At 42.6% G+C, this 14469-nt stretch overlaps 1 long non-coding RNA gene across 1 annotated transcript in view; it reads left to right on the forward strand.

Moving 5' to 3' along the window:
- Positions 1-39: 39 nt before the first annotated feature.
- The window catches only part of LOC142151825 (uncharacterized), a 62316-nt gene continuing 47886 nt past the window's right edge, over positions 40-14469 (forward strand). The window contains exons 1-2 of the long non-coding RNA XR_012691252.1: positions 40-215; positions 10038-10201. This is a non-coding gene — a long non-coding RNA (uncharacterized LOC142151825). The remainder of the gene's footprint in view (positions 216-10037; positions 10202-14469) is intronic.

The raw sequence follows: 14469 nt of genomic DNA on the forward strand, positions 1-14469 counted from the left end.
AAAAAAAATCTCACAGAACTATTTCTAGCGTATTCCACAAACGGCACGCCCCTTTATCCCGCGGGGCGGGGTTTATTCGCGAAATCAGCCAATGGGAGACGTCGGCGCGTGCTCCTTCCACGCACACACATGGCTGCACGAGTACACATGAAACCTCAGGAATAATCTGTGTATTTATCTTGGTAAAGCGAAAAGGATCATGGGAAGCTAATATAGTATGTATAATCTCCATGACAGAAATTTTTATACAGGAAAAACATTTGTGCAAGGCAGGCTTAGAAAGTGTGTGACTTTCCAGCTGTTGTAGAACTATTAATCCTAACATTATTGTCCCATAGAACCCTGATTGAAAATATTGACAAGCTTACTACTATTACTTTATTTGTTTTGTTGTTTTGCTCAGTTTCCTTTACCTAGTAAAGAAAATAAAAGCACATAGTTGGTTTAGCTATTGTTGGTTTAGCTATTGTTGGTTTTAATGGAAATTGTACATTCATAACAGAATCACAATATGTTGTAAAGAGTACCACCGTGTATAGGTTAGGGGGTGGCAGCATGTGGGGCATTAAATAACTATCTGGTTCATCAGATTAACCTAATTGCATATATGAATAAAAAGCAACAAAAGAAATATATCATGACAATAAATGCATACATTTGAAAAGCTATAGAGGCATTTCATGTTTGAGTAGCAGTCAACGCTGAGCCATACATGCTGGTATTCTCTACACATATTTTAACCTCTTTTTGTTAATGAAAATACAAATTACATTAGAGCCAACGATAACCTTACTAGGCTGCTCCTTGTTTCTTTACAGATATTCAAACACTTGCACGGATTAGGGGGTAGATTTACCAAAATTTCTAAAAAGAAAAAGTTGAGGTGTTGCCTATAGCAACCAATCAGATTAATTTTCTAGAATTTAGATACACACTGGAGGTTTTTCAGCCAATCAGCCGACATACAACCGTTCAGTCACATACTGCGTTAGTGTGTATACTTACATGATGAACGACAGTCGTTCCAAATTACAGGTCGTCGTTTCATTTGGTTGCTCGTACTGTTTAATAATATTGTTCCAGTCACCTTCTGATCCAGCAGAGTGTATGCACTCACGGCTGCCTAGAGAGGGAGTATGCAGAGGAATACCTTCCAGTTGTCAAAGTGCACAAAAGCCGTCTCCAGCCATCAGTGCAGCGCAGAGGTCTGTATCCCAGCCGGCTAACGTGGTGGATGTGACTAAAACTGTGTTGCATTCAGAAGCAGGAGAAGCATGGCTCTAAAATGTATTTTTGTTCTTGCAAGACCTCATTATATAGCTTTATATAGCAGAAGGTCGTGGTCCTCAGTCAGGATAATGTGTCTCTGAACTTCGATGCATTCTATCTGCTGAGACTTGTCATATGGATTTATACTGCTGGGAATTAAGATATATTGATTTATTAATATGCTGGTAGCTATTGTCACTGTATCTGATAATGGAAGACCACCTCTTACAACTACAGTCACTGTCAGTTTCCTAGTCACAGTCGCAAGCTCTTCAGTAAAGCAGGCAAGAGCGAGAGAGATATATCAGAACTGGAGAAAGGGGAGCAGGATGTGCTGATTGACAGTCACAAGGGGAACCTGTTTGATTTCAGGCCGTTCACAGGGTCAGAGGTAGCAGTCACTCAGAAGGTACAGTTAGAAAGGGAACATGTTTGATGTCGAGCTGTTCACAGGGTCAGAGGCAGCAGTCACTGTGGAGGTGCCGTCAGATGGGGAACCTGTTTGATGTCAGGTTGTTCACAGGGACAGAGGCAGCAGTCACTCAGAAGGTACAGTTAGAAAGGGAACCTGCTTGATGTCAGGCTGTTCACAGGGTCAGAGGCAGCAGTCACTCAGAAGGTACAGTCAGAAGGGGAACCTGTTTGATGTCAGGCTGTTCACAGGGTCAGAGGCAGCAGTCACTGTGGAGGTGCAGTCAGAAGGGGAACCTGTTTGATGTCAGGTTGTTCACAGGGACAGAGGCAGCAGTCACTCAGAAGGTACAGTTAGAAAGGGAACCTGCTTGATGTCAGGCTGTTCACAGGGTCAGAGGCAGCAGTCACTCAGAAGGTACAGTCAGAAGGGGTACCTGTTTGATGTCAGGCCGTTCACAGGGTCAGAGGCAGCAGTCACTCAGAAGGTACAGTTAGAAAGGGAACCTGTTTGATGTCAGGCTGTTTACAGGGACAGAGGCAGCAGTCACTCAGAAGGTACAGTCCAAAGGGGAACCTGTTTGATGTCAGGCTGTTCATAGGGTCAGAGGCAGCAGTCACTGTGGAGGTGCAGTCAGAAGGGGAACCTGTTTGATGTCAGGCCGTTCACAGGGTCAGAGGCAGCAGTCACTCAGAAGGTACAGTTAGAAAGGGAACCTGTTTGATGTCAGGCTGTTCACAGGGTCAGAGGCAGCAGTCACTCACAAGGAACAGTCAGAAGGGGAACCTGTTTGATGTCAGGCTGTTCACAGGGTCAGAGGCAGCAGTCACTGTGGAGGTGCAGTCAGAAGGGGAACCTGTTTGATATCAGGCCGTTCACAGGGTCAGAGGCAGCAGTCACTCAGAAGGTACAGTCACAAGGGGAACCTGTTTGATGCCAGGCTGTTCACAGGGACAGAGGCAGCAGTCACTGTGGAGGTACAGTCAGAAGGGGAACCTGTTTGATGTCAGGTTGTTCACAGGGTCAGAGGCAGTAGTCACTGTGGAGGTACAGTCAGAAGGGGAACCTGTTTGATGTCAGGCTGTTCACTGTCAGAGGCAGCAGTCACTGTGGAGGTGCAGTCAGAAGGGGAACCTGTTTGATGTCAGGCTGTTCACAGGGTTAGAGGCAGCAGTCACTGTGGAGGTGCAGTCAGAAGGGGAACCTGTTTGATGTCAGGACGTTCACAGGGTCAGAGGCAGCAGTCACTCAGAAGGTACAGTTAGAAAGGGAACCTGTTTGATGTCAGGCTGTTTACAGGGTCAGAGGCAGCAGTCACTCAGAAGGAACAGTCAGAAGGGGAACCTGTTTGATGTCAGGTTGTTCACAGGGTCAGAGGCAGTAGTCACTGTGGAGGTACAGTCAGAAGGGGAACCTGTTTGAAGTCAGGCTGTTCACAGGGTCAGAGGCAGCAGTCACTGTGGAGGTGCAGTCAGAAGGGGAACCTGTTTGATGTCAGGCTGTTCACAGGGACAGAGGCAGCAGTCACTCAGAAGGTACAGTTAGAAAGGGAACCTGCTTGATGTCAGGCTGTTCACAGGGTCAGAGGCAGCAGTCACTCAGAAGGTACAGTCAGAAGGGGAACCTGTTTGATGTCAGGCTGTTCACAGGGTCAGAGGCAGCAGTCACTGTGGAGGTGCAGTCAGAAGGGGAACCTGTTTGATGTCAGGCCGTTCACAGGGTCAGAGGCAGCAGTCACTCAGAAGGTACAGTTAGAAAGGGAACCTGTTTGATGTCAGGCTGTTTACAGGGACAGAGGCAGCAGTCACTCAGAAGGTACAGTCCAAAGGGGAACCTGTTTGATGTCAGGCTGTTCATAGGGTCAGAGGCAGCAGTCACTGTGGAGGTGCAGTCAGAAGGGGAACCTGTTTGATGTCAGGCCGTTCACAGCGTCAGAGGCAGCAGTCACTCACAAGGAACAGTCAGAAGGGGAACCTGTTTGATGTCAGGCTGTTCACAGGGTCAGAGGCAGCAGTCACTGTGGAGGTGCAGTCAGAAGGGGAACCTGTTTGATGTCAGGCCGTTCACAGGGTCAGAGGCAGCAGTCACTCAGAAGGTACAGTCACAAGGGGAACCTGTTTGATGCCAGGCTGTTCACAGGGACAGAGGCAGCAGTCACTGTGGAGGTGAAGTCAGAAGGGGAACCTGTTTGATGTCAGGTTGTTCACAGGGTCAGAGGCAGTAGTCACTGTGGAGGTACAGTCAGAAGGGGAACCTGTTTGATGTCAGGCTGTTCACAGGGTCAGAGGCAGCAGTCACTGTGGAGGTGCAGTCAGAAGGGGAACCTGTTTGATGTCAGGCTGTTCACAGGGTCAGAGGCAGTAGTCACTCTGGAGGTGCCCACTACAGAAGATACCTACGGGTCATGTCTATACAAAACCCAGAAGAGGCTGAGGGCCACTAACAACGAGGTAAGAGTGTGTCCAGGTAATCTGGACAGGGATGGGGTGTGTTAACAGATGTGCAGACTTGTTTTTGTCTCACATAGTGTTACGCCTCATCTCCTGGATATGGGAAGAAGGCAGGACCTAGAGTGACCGTATGGAAGGGTCTACATTTCCTGGAATAAACAGGTTAAACTACGCTGCCAATCAGTTTTTTCATGTTTCCTTTTTTTAAACGTCAGTATCAGGTTGGTGGTGGGTTAAATGATTGCACAATCCAAAAGATCTAGTTTTGAGTCTGACAGTATTTTAGTATGTGACCCCGAAACAGAGTTTTCCTCAACTAGCAAGTGGTCATTAATTTTGCTCGTTAAAATATGCTGGAGAGATTTAGTGGGCCACTGCTGCTCTTGGACCAGATGAAGAGCACAGATATGAAGATAATTGTGTACAGTGTGTACACATGAATCCCTAGACTGATCGGTACTTCAGTCGTTGGTACAATCGTTTTAGATAACAAATTGGTCTAACGTTTTTGTAGTGTGTGCCCAGCCCTAATTATAACTAGAATCTGATTGGTTGCTTTGGGCAACAACTCCACTTTTCCTTTTAGAAGATTTAATAAATCTACCAAAAAATGTCACAGGAGCTTCGCTTTATGCATAAAAAGCGCAACTCCACCATCCAGGGAAACATTCTATGTTGTTATTTTTGTCTGATACTGATTATGTGAACATGGTCCTATACAGTGGATTTAAAAAGCCTAAACACCTTTATTGAAATAGCAAGTGTTTGTGATGTAAGGGTATTGTAGGTTTTGTATTTTCACTTCATTTTCTTAAAAATTGTTAATTTGTTCTTCATTTGAATTCAATTGGTTGCAAGGTTACATTAAAGGTGGAACAAAGGTCTGATATGATTTATCTTGATTTCAGGCTTTATATAAAAAAGCACGTTCAATTTCAATAAGGGTGTGTAGAATTTTTATATCCACTGTATATCCTCTGAGGACTTTCTGGATAAAGGTGATGTTTTCACCTTACACAGAAAATTGCTATCTACGCTTATGTATGTTTAATATTCACATTTATGGAGTATTATGTATGTAATGTTATATGTGCTTGACTTTATGACTTTGTGATTTATATATATTTTAATCTACTTTTTACTGTTTATCAAAGCTGCTTCAATTGGTGCATTTTGCATATCTATCTATCTATCTGTCTATCTATATCACAAACACACACACTTGTTTTTTATTGCATCATGATGACCCATGTCTGGAGCATGGGGACACCTCTTTCCTAATGCCCTGTCAGTTGAACAACCATATGGGTATATGTAGGATATGTTTGTCACCAGGGTTACCACTTGATATTAACAATTTGACTTTGCCCAAAATACTGACACGGACTGCATGGTGGAGAAAGTTTCATGTATTTTGGCTGTCTGAGGACATCCACACACCCGCATACATCAACACCTAGCCAGTGGCGGATCCAGGGGGGGGGGGGAGGGGCGATCGGGGGAATCGCCCCCCCTAGCAGGGACTTGTTGCCGACGGCTGCACAGTATGTGCAGGTCCGTTTGGCAGTGACAGTGTGCTGCCCGGCTGCTCTGATTGTGTTTTAAACACAATCAGAGCAGCCGGGCAGCACAATGTCATTGCCGAGCGGACCTGCACATAGTGTGCAGCCGCCGGCAGCCTTAGATGTCAGAAAGGGGGCGTGGCCTAAATCCCCTCCCCCTCCTCCCTAAATCGCCCGGGGTATAGCAATTTTCTAGATCCGCCCCTGCACCTAGCCATGGAGGTAACAGTCATGGTCAAGCACTGCGTATCGCAAGTTTTATTTCTCTTTACAGCTGTTATACGGTGATTTATGTAGAAGTTCACAAGCGACCAGTTCTGATCTTTCATTGCTGATGGTTCAGCCATGAGGCACACGAAACAGTCATGCTTCCGGGGCACCCAACATTTTTGGATAAACTTTATCATGTGCTTATCCACCTTATGGATCTCTGTCCCAGATTTTTCTTCACACTTCTTTACGACCTGAAAGGAAGTAGAGCGGTCCATTCCGAATCTGCATAAAACAGAGGAAGCAAAGTGCTTTTACATAACAAAACTGTGTGCTACACCAACCTGTGGAAATCTTGGCTAGGCACTGGTCACGTGTTGCTGGGTCCCTACACCATCTCCCATCTGACGTGGAAGTATCAACTGAATGCTTGACCACTTGTCTCAATGTCACAGAGGATTGTTTATCATTGACCATCACCACAGTGTTGTTGTGTATATAGGTCAATGTCCCCACAAGTATAGGAATGCAAGTACACATGCATATTACATTCATTTCAGTGCTGTACATCCTGGGGATCATGACACAAATCACATGCAATGACATGAAACAGATGGTAAAGAAGCCCCTATCCAAATGACCATACAGTCTAAGAATTGTGGGGAACACATGCAGTGTTTCCAGTTACAGGTTTATTTTCCGTTTATCTGGATTCTCGCATTGTTTCCACTTACACATTTTGTATCTGTTAGTGAGGAAAGTTCTTGTGTCTATTCTTAAGTAGCAGCATTATCAGCGTCTAAAAATAAAGCATTGATTGTTATTTCTATGCAGCTTCCGGTGGTGTAGTATGGTGGGAATGAGGAAAGACAGCGTAAGGCAGACACACGAAACATGAACCAGTACATAGTAGAAATGATAAGAGAGTCTTGCTGGCAACCATGACTATCCTTCACCATTTATCATAAGTGAATCCTTCTTCTGCTGGTTCTAGAGGCTTATGCTTTTGTGTTTCTTGTTGTTACCTGTCAGTTTGGTGTAACTGTATACATTTTCTTTAAAATCATGTTTGTGGAAAAAGAGCCAGGGCATTTGTTCCCCATGTTGGGTGGCAGCTGCTGTCACAAAGCAGGCAGCTGAGTTCAGCAGAGGAGAAACAGTGGTGGCAACAGCTATGACAATTTAACTCACTGGGCCCCGCAGCTGAAATAAAGCACAGCTATCACTAACCATTGTCTGCATGCCACCATACATATATGTATATGTTTCCTAATCACACTCGTTTCTTTTGATTTTAACTTATGTGTAATTATCTATATATTTATTCATTACACTTCCTATGCACATTATTTGATATCTACATATGATCTTTTATAGTCTATTATATTTCAATTACTTTTTCACATTTTTGTGTTTTTATAAATGATTTCTTATGAGAATCGGCAATACTCACTTGCAATATATACTGCTTGATTTAAAGGTACAATCCCTCCTAAAAAATAGGTGTAAAGAATGGAGTTGTACATATTTCCTTAGGGTTTTGATTCAAACTGATATTAATAAGTAACAGTGTTGGACAACAGGAAGGCCCTCAGCTCTATGCCCCTACTCTGACTTATTCTCACTTTATCCACCTCTAAGCTTCACCCGTGGCACCAGCTCTAAGATCTGGTGTTACGAGTGAAACTAATGACCAACAATTAATGACTAATTAATGTTCATTAGTTCCAAAGACTCTGCTCACTTCATCATGTGCCATGTGACTATGGTTTCCATGACACTGCAACGAATTGTAACTCTTTAATAGTAGCCTGAATAAACAAACCAAGAAAAAGTGTAAATACCAAGATTCTTTCTATAGCAGGGGTGGGCAAACCAGTCCTCAAGGGTCATAAACAGTTCATGTTTTTTGGATTTCTGTCTGTAGAAACAGCTGGGATAATTACTGACCCAGCCAAATAGATTAACTCAGCTGTGCATGATTAAAGAAATCCAAAAAACATGAACTGTTTATGGCCCTTGAGGACTGGTTTGCCCACCCCTGTTCTATATCCTGCCACAGTGATTTAGGTTTAGCAAAGGGAACCTGGTCACTAGTATGTATGAACTTTAATTAGATTGTAAGGTCTCCAGAGAAGGGCCCTGTTCCCTTGTGTCCTCCTTTTCTCACTACCTATGCCACCAGCTCACCTGTGTCTTCCCTCCTATCCTCAACCAGTTTCTCTGACTACCCTGTTTGTTGCGCCCACACTCGTGGGTACACCCAGAGAGCACTTCATGTCATTCTGGTTTGGCTGTTCGTTTGCCGTGTATTCTGTTTTCCTATTTTGATGTGCACTGTTCTTGCCTTTACTGTAATATCCTGTTTTTGCCTTATATTGTATCCTCTTTGTGCAGCAATCAGAATCAAAGTGTTTGTTATTGTGTAATTGTAGCAAACATATGTTTGTTACTGTGGTATTAGTGAATGTTGAGGGAGCTGTAATGTAATAGGCACTAGATGACAGAAGCACAGAGGAGGAGCTACAGATCCTTATAACCACACAGAGACAGGCACACCCAGTCACTCAGAAATACAGCCAATCACACACAACGATCTGCTTCAATTTCCTTCATCTGTAATAACAATTCATTTTAAACATATTGTCACAGAAGGTATTTTTTTCAGCTATTTTAATATCTGCCTTTCTCTCTCTGCTATTGAGTTTCTAGAACTGGAAATCACTTATTATTAGAGTGTGACATAGTTGGATCTCAGGCCTGCCTGAATCCCTCTGATGTAAGGGTTAATAGTCTAAGCCAGTAGCCCATTTAGGATAATGGGTATCTTTTTTGTTTAGGTACCCCTGCAGTTTTAGTAAAGTGAATCAATATCCATAGAAGCTGTAGCAAGTGCATAGAGATGTAAATTTATTTCACAAGAGCAGTAAGAAAGTAGGTTTTTAAGCCTTACTTGCAGACATAAACAGATAGTTGAAGGTGAGAGGTAATTTCATAGGTAGGAGAACTTCAGCTATGAACAACACAGTTTACAGGTTACAATGCATGCAGTTCAAATAGCCTGCAGATTCCATGACATACCCTAGCATGGGATTCACAGTCTACCCTCAAGCTTAACTGCCATCACTGCTAGTTCACACCTTTAGGAATCATTTAGGGATTATGGGCCTGATTCATTAAGGAACGTAAATGCACATTTGTGCCGTATTTTGCTTAAAATTGCACTGTGCATGCTCAGAAGCGGACTTTACGCCAGTGAATGCATGTGCATCTAATTTATCTTCAGATGCAAAGGGCACTTCCGACAGCCTCCGGTCTGCCAATGACTACCACACTGTTTACCTTTTCCCACACCTGTATCCAGGACTTCGCACAGGCTTCTCACCTGTGGCACAATATCCCACACTGTGAAGACTGCATGTCCTAGTGAGTTCTTTGAAATCAGCTAGGCAGATTGTTGCAACCCAAATTCAGTTTATTCTGTAGATAGCAATACAAGCATGCGGCTATACAATCACCAGACAGATGCAATTCTTTGCAGGTGCAGCACACACATGTGAGGGAAGCGCAGCTCCTAGTAACCAGTCCATGAACACACTTCAGTGGCTCCCTGTGGAGAAGGTGCCTAGAAGTCTATGCCAGGGTACTAGTATAGCAATGACCCTCTTTGCTAAACATGAAAAGTTTGGTAGTATTGTAACTATATACACTAATTGTTTAACCCAGACCTCTTGTTCTCTCTTATAGTTTATTAAATACTCCAGTTGGCGACATTTAAGAATAATTTGTCTAACTTATATAATAACATAAATACACACGGGATACAATAACATATGTTAACCAATGCATAGCAGCAACAAATGACAATAAACTGTAAGGCACAAGACAATGACAGTTCAGAGTACACAGAAAAGGGCTTTTGATCGGATGTATCTTCAGTTGCACAAGTCCAAAAGTCTCACCATGTGGTTTCACACACACCCTATTAGATTAGCCTCTACTCTCCAAGGCTGCAGGCATGCCCATACAACTTATTTCGTTATTGAAGCCTATCTGCCCTTTTGCTTACTCATTTGCCTGTGCTACCTGCTCCATTCCTCACTCACTACCACCCTATTTGTGTCCTTCCTTTAGGATGTAAGCTCTTATGAGCAGGCAAGGAGGAGGTGACGTCAGTGAAAATCAAGAGGGAACTCCCTTCCATCCAGCGGTAGCGGGACTTGTGGTTGAAACAGCCGGCGGTCCGGTAATCGGACATTTTACATCTAAACTACATGCCTGCTATTTCCTGAGTGGGGGTAAGAGTCCACCCTTCTCAAGCGGTCCTGATTTTAAGTTTTATCCGTTGCATTGCGGCTGATGCCGATTGTTTAAATAAATGTATGTACGTTTTTACACATGGGACGTATATTTTGGCTTTTATATTGCATCGGAGTGCATTTTGATTTTAAAGGAATGGAAGTGGAACACTTTATGATACTGCAGATGAATCGTGTATTTGCTCTTATGTAAGTGTTTATCCTAAAAGGAAAACAGAGCATTTCTTTCACGTGGTGCTGCATGCTATATATTATCTCACTGGCTAATAGGGGATTCATAGAATTTACCCGTTAGTTGCCAGATATAAGTGACACTAAGATATCTCTCTGGATGTTTTTTTTTTTTTTTTTTTTTACATGGAACCTACACTAATGGATTTGGGAGAATATCAGGATGGATCATCCAAGCATGAAAATGTAATTGTTTGAAGTTAACATTTTATGGGACTGTGATTTTTATCGTTGTTTACCATTTAAAATATTTTTTTGTATGTTTGTTCTATACACCAATAGCGCCATCTGATTCCTTTTGTATTGTATGGTGGTATCTTATGTCACACAGAAAAAGGGGATTTTGTGTTTAAGGAATAAGAGGCGGCTTGTGGTTTTATGCGCAGGTGCTTCCCTATATTACATTTTCTTTCCTTATGTTCTCGTACTATTGCATTACCCATTAGGCCTACTGCCCTAGCCCTGTTTTCTTGAGCCCAGGCCTACTTCACTTTTGACATTACCATCACTCTTACTCACTGCCCTATAAATAACTTAAATTACCAAGCTATTCATGTATAATCTGTTAACTAGTAGATGTCTGATATTTGCATAGTTATGTTTAGTTTAATAATATGTTTTGTAAAGTATTATGGATCGTTGCTGTCTGTGTATTTATACTACTGTAAATTTCATGTTCGGCACTGCATACATTTTGTGGCGCCTTATAAATAAAATATAACAATAATGATTAAATATCCATTCCAGAATTTTACTTTTGCGTCTACTCTAATTTTGTTCTATACATTCTATTTATATCTGTACCGAAATTCCTCCATTCCTGGTGGGAGGGCATCTTGTGGTCACACTTGTAATTGCAAGGCTTTGACACATTTTTCCAGGCTGTACTTTTGCACACATTTGTACATATATAGACAATTCTACCCTATCCGGGCTAGGTTTAGAAGAAAACATGAATTAATTCCTAATTGCAATAAAGTAAAATTAATACCAGCATGATGCTCAGGGCTACAAAATGCTTGTATTTGTCAAGTACTTTTAGTATCTGCATTTACCGCTCTATTATTGTGTATGTAGAGCTGGAAAATTGCTTATGGTACCAGAATGTAGACTCTACATAGATCATATTGTAGGGAATTTATTTAATTTTTTAGCTACACTATGCTGACATTTTGTGACATTACACTTATCAATTCATTATATTGTTACATGTGGATCTACATTTATATGTAAAAAATATTAGCAGATACACTACATTTTTATTTATCCGACCTTACTCATCTTCACCAGATGGCATTTATTCTCCTTATAATTAATAGAAACCTTATAGACTGAGGCCAGTTGGAAAGCCCTCCTTTAATGCTGCTCTCCGTGGATCTTTAAAAGGCAATTGATTGGTTTGATGGGCCTTACTGAAGGGCATACTCCACCATGGCAGCCGGAGAGTGAATGCGACCTTGCTTAATTTGACTCCATCCTCAAAGGTCTGACTTGGATACTATGCAATGCAAGTAATTGTATGCAAAAAGGGGATTGTCCCTACTCACCATCAGTGTTATCCTTATCCTTCAGCTGTGCTAACCCAGATATAAAAGTGGTAGTAATTGCCAATGTACAGTATACAACAGCAGCCTACGCAGATGAGCTGTTCTCGACATTCTGCAGATTCTCTTCCAGCCTTAGTGGCTGAATTTAAGATTTATGGGAACCGCTTCAACTTCAAGATAAACTAAGAAAAATGATGCCAATAGAATTATTAGAAAATTAAAAATACTTCCTCTGTGCTTCAGACCCTGCAGAAACAAATCGCCCATTTTATTTGGGTCGGCAGACACCCTAGAGTGCGAGCCTGTACACTATATCGCCAGGTCTCAGCAGGGGGTCTGGGACTCCCGAACATCTCTAAATACTATGTGGCCACTCACCTTACTCAGCTAGTCCTTTTTCACTCACCACCTGCAACAAGACTCTGGTTCGATATTGAGGCAAACCTTCTACAGCTGCTTTCCCCTTACACTCTTTTGTGGATATCTAGCAAACATCACCCCCCTCTCTACTCCCCTTCACTACTCGTTTCTCCCTTCAGATTTGAGACTATAGCATCCGTACATTTCATTTCATAAAGAATCCTTATGTTATGTTTCCCCTCTGGGATAACCACGCTTTTCCTCCAGGGCTACAGCATTCCACCTCTAAACAATGGTTCCAACAAGGTCTTCAGTTTCTCCCAGATATAATGACCATGCAAATTTTTTCCGAATTTACAGACCTCCAGCGGCGCTTTAGCATTCCCCATAACCGTTTCTACCAGTATCTTCAACACGCCATTTCTACAGCTCTATCCCTGCTTTTAAGATGCTCTATCAACTTTCACCCATAGAATCCTTCTGTATGAGCAAGTCTGGACTAATCTCTACTTTCTACCGTTTAATGGTGGCATTTTGTCAACCAGCCAAAGATTGTTACGATTTGAAATGGTAAGAAGACCTGGGAGAGGAATTAGACGTTAACAAATGGTTTAAGATCAGGACACGAGTGGCTAAGAGCTCCATCTGTGTGCGTGCTAAAGAGAATTCATATAACCTGCTCTACAGGTGGTACCTGATCCCCACCCGCCTACAAGCTACATGCCCTGCTTACTCTAAGCTTTGCTGGAGGCTCTGCGGCCAGGATGGCTCATTCCTTCACATTTGGTGGTCTTGCCCCAAGATCACGAGGTTCTGGCAAAGGGTTCACAAACTGATTCATGATATTGCCTCTTTGATTTTACCTCATTGTCCTTCTTACTCTCTCTTACATAGACCAGTGACTGATGTTGATAAGGACACGGTGGCACTTACGGGCCACATATTCAGTGCCGCCAAGCGTGCCATAGCAGCTGCGTGGAAGCAACCTGAGGCCGCTGCCCTCCCAGAAGTGATCAATAGAGTCTGGCAGACATACCGTTGTGAGTACATCAGAAGTATCATTGATGACCGACCAAATTCCGTGCCATTTGGAACCCATGGCTTTCTCATCACGGATGAGATGTCGGGCGACTCTCTTGACGCACTGATTGGTGAAGCTGGCCCCTTTGATAGCCTGCGGGCTTAATATATGGCACCCTCCATGGTGCCAGGTTGGGCTTTCACCCTCCCCTTCCTTCCCTGCTAACATGTCCCTTCTTCCCTTACCCTCTTAAGGTCTTCTCTTAGACCTCTCTCCTTCCCTCCATCCCTGTTCCTTTCCTTCTTTTCCTTTTTCTCCCATTTCTCCTGACTGTTGATTGTTTTCTACGAGTTTATCTTTAAGCTGGAAAAATGCTGTAAGAAAATAAAACTTTTTTTAAAAAAAAAAAAAAAATTTAAATACTAATTTTGAGTTCACCAAAGACCTAATTAAAATAGAAAACAAATACAAGTCTGTCATGTGATTCTTGATTTACATTCATTTAAGTATGTCAGAGCAATGTTTGTGTGAACAGAGTAATGGGTTATATCAGTATTGTACATAGCCATGCCTCCCAAGTGGCGAGTCAGTCTCAATTTGCAGACCCAGATTAATGTCATCTAAAAGCGGGCATGACTATGGGGGCTAGGGTGTGGTTCACACAAGATGGGGGTGTGTCTTGCAGTTTTTATTTTGTCTGGATAAATGAGGGTTAAAGAACTCCTGGGGGTAGATTTATCAAGCTATGGGTTTGAAAAAGTGGAGATGTTGCCTATAGCAAGCAATCAGATTTTAGTTATTTATTTAGTACATTCTACAAAACAGCTAGGGGTAAATGTATCAAGCTCCGATTTTGAAAACCCAGCGAGGTTTTTCATCTCTTAGTATTAAAGTAAAATCGCCAAATTTTCCCACGCTGTCATCAACCCTTATACTATAAATAGACCTTGCGGCTGTCTAAGCTCATTGCGTACACTCGGAGCTTGTACAGTGTTGTGTGTCCTCTTTTTTATATTTGTAACCAAGCATGTTGCGGATTGGATTACAAATATGGTGCCCCTCCTGAGCTGAAGATAAGAAGACTGCAA

This window comes from Mixophyes fleayi, chromosome 4 (assembly GCF_038048845.1).
Source record: "Mixophyes fleayi isolate aMixFle1 chromosome 4, aMixFle1.hap1, whole genome shotgun sequence".
Classification (NCBI taxonomy): domain Eukaryota; kingdom Metazoa; phylum Chordata; class Amphibia; order Anura; family Limnodynastidae; genus Mixophyes; species Mixophyes fleayi.